This window comes from Sinocyclocheilus grahami, unplaced genomic scaffold, assembly GCF_001515645.1.
Source record: "Sinocyclocheilus grahami isolate Dianchi unplaced genomic scaffold, SAMN03320097.WGS_v1.1 scaffold5644.1, whole genome shotgun sequence".
NCBI classification, from domain to species: Eukaryota; Metazoa; Chordata; class Actinopteri; order Cypriniformes; family Cyprinidae; genus Sinocyclocheilus; species Sinocyclocheilus grahami.
In genome coordinates this window covers 1665-4553 of record NW_015510278.1, presented here as the reverse complement: position 1 = coordinate 4553, position 2889 = coordinate 1665, and the positions used below count along the sequence as shown (strand labels likewise).

Sequence of the window (2889 nt, the reverse complement as noted above, 5' to 3'; positions counted from 1 at the left end):
TGAATTATTAATACATTTTATAAGAATATGGCATTTAAAAACAACTTTTTCTTTAATGATGAAGCCTTGTCTGTACTCTATATCAAAGTTTGCTAACCAAAGTTCTATTTTTTTCTGGCCTAGTAAGAGAAGTCATTATCTGATATATATCATCTGTCATAAATATTATTCATTTCCCTGTCTGTGTTTTCCAGGTGGACTTGGTGGGTTCTGAAAAGCTGAACAACTCGATGGGGTTTTCAATGTTCTTTGTGGGGCTTGGCTGTCTCACAGGTCCTCCTCTGGCAGGTATGTGGAGTTTGGATGAACTCCTTGACTAGATCATGGAATCAATAAACATCAGTAGGTAAATGTGGCCTTGATGTCTCACAAAAATAACCAGCAGCTTTGGAAAGACTTGCCTGAACATGATAATGTGTAAGACAAGCTTGCTTCTGTGTGTGTGGCTTAAGGGACACTGAGATTGTGATTAATTTTTCTGTTTAAGTGGGTTACAGATGGAAGACATGTTAACTCATCTAAAAATTACCTGTCTGGTTATCTTATTTAGTTCTCCTAATATACAGTATATATGGCTCCTTTTCATTATAATGTATTGCTAAACAAATTCCATTAGGCTACTTTCAGGATTATAGAACAGATATATTTATTTGCTGCTATTTATTAACAAAATTCAGTCATCAACACTAATACAGAATCTCCTTATGTGGAACAGTACTACAGCGTTCTAGGAAATTCAAGTCTTGAAGAGGGGCCTCCTCAGGAAGGCGAGTACAGACCTTGCCCTGAACTCTGTAACACTGTTATGATAACATGAACCATCTTGTCAGGGCCCCGTTCCACAATCCCCCACCCCCCAAAAAAATGAGCAGCCAGGGAAGCAAAACTGATTTTTCTATCCTACCCAAGGGCTTTCTGGATGTGACCCGGGGCTGCTTGCATAGTGAAAACAAGCTGTGGTTTTAAAAGCATATCTAGTCAGAAAACAGGTGTGGGGAGATTCTGGGGTGGAAAGTGAATAAAGTTTTCTCCATCAGTCCATCATCTTAAGTGTCAGGTTACTGACCGTTCTCAAGTATATTGTGCAAAGGAAATAAAAAATGTAGAATGTAAAGATGTTTTCTTCATTGACCTCCATTGACTATTTAAAGAAAACTTTCCATCTGTCAACAGTTTAATATTGCGTTTCGTCCCAAAGGATTCCTGCATGACTACACTCAGACCTATGACTGCTCCTTCTACCTGGCAGGTGTGTGTTATCTGTTATCATCAGTTTCTCTTTTCCTTGAGCCTCTGGCGAGGCGCTGGCAAGCCTGAAAGAAGCGGCTAGAGATGCTAAACGAAGAACTGATGTGGAGTAATGGCTGTTTCTGCCCGGCGCCTCAGAGGAATGGTGTTGTATAATAAAGGAATGAACTTAAAGCCATTTTACTTTCCACCATATCATGTGGTTCACCCTCTGAAGGCTGGTCGGAAGAGGACCTAACCTGAACATTTGGCGGGACCACAGCGTGGCAAGCAAGTGAACATTCGTTTGAATGCAGAGACCAGTAAGTTAATGCTTCAGGATAGTACAATGCAAACCATTTTGTTAGTGGGTGCATGAGAATGGATTTTGTTTTTATATAAATTCATAGAAATAAATAGAAAGCTTCTCTCACCGCCATCTTTAATGGCAATCAGATCAGCACAAGAACAAAATGAGGAGTCTTTGTCATCCACATAAGCTTTTATGTTACAGCACATGATGTGATGCACATGATGAATCTTGATCTTCCTACATTAGAAAGTTACTCAGATGCTTCCACCGATATGATGGTAAATTTGTATCACAGGACACATTTTGCTCACTTAGACAAATGTACTGAAATAAGAGTATTTTGTCAGATGGTGATGGGTCTATGCAATAAGCCTATTAAGACTCTGTGAGCCTCCTTTTTGATCCTTTAATGTGTGTTCGTGTCTGTAGATGTGTTTTTGCTATGAAGCTCAGTACTGTGTAAAGGACTGCAGAAGGCCATAATGGCCTTCAACAGATTTTGTCATTGGTGCCTCAATTGGAAGACATTTTGGACCAGAATATTCCAGACATGGACTTTTTTTTATTTCTTTCACTGTTGCCAAATCAGTCACACTGTCATTTACTGCTGAGAGTTTAACCAAGATATTTTTTCTGTGTGAATACAAGTGAATATTCTTCTGATGCCAAGATTAGCAAGAATTAGGTCAGTTGGCTTGTGGGTTTAAGTGTACCTGTCCAAGAGGCCCAGACATTGAGCATTTACATTGAGTGTTTCTCTAAAGTGCAAATCCTTTTTTACTGTCATTTTTTATTTTTAGGTTTTGATTTTGTTGATATACTACAGTGCACTGTTTATCACCTCTGTTTGCCTTTGTACACAATGACTGTTCTAAATATCCTGTGATGAAAGCCAAAGATGCAATAGAAATATAATTGATCAATCTATGCATTTGAACATGTCCTGTGTTGATAGCAATCTATGTTGTAGTTCTCCCTAGTAATGTAGTTCTGCATGAGCTGTTGCCCTCTAGTGGCAAACACGATTACTGCTACTGGAATGTTGTAGCAATTAACAGGCAGTTCATGTTCTGGAATGTCCAATTATTTTCTTTCATCAGCCAAGTACTGAGTAAGAATTTCTTAGAATGAGCAAGACACAGAAATGCAACAATTTAAAATATTAGTACAAAGATAAGAACTGTAGGTCACTGAAATCTTCAAATCATTGCCCACTGGAATCTTTTTTTCTTCTTCTTCTTTTGGACAGCAAGCTTTTCTTTATCACTCAATTTTTTAATGAAAGCAGGTTTTTTTTTTTTTTTTTTTGAGAAATGGGTTGGTGTTTTGGAAAATTTCTATAAATTGTT

At 37.9% G+C, this 2889-nt stretch overlaps 1 pseudogene; it reads left to right on the top strand.

The window, feature by feature from the left end:
* LOC107577297 (uncharacterized) overlaps positions 1-2821 on the top strand; it is a 10750-nt pseudogene extending 7929 nt beyond the window's left edge.
* Positions 2822-2889: the final 68 nt, after the last annotated feature.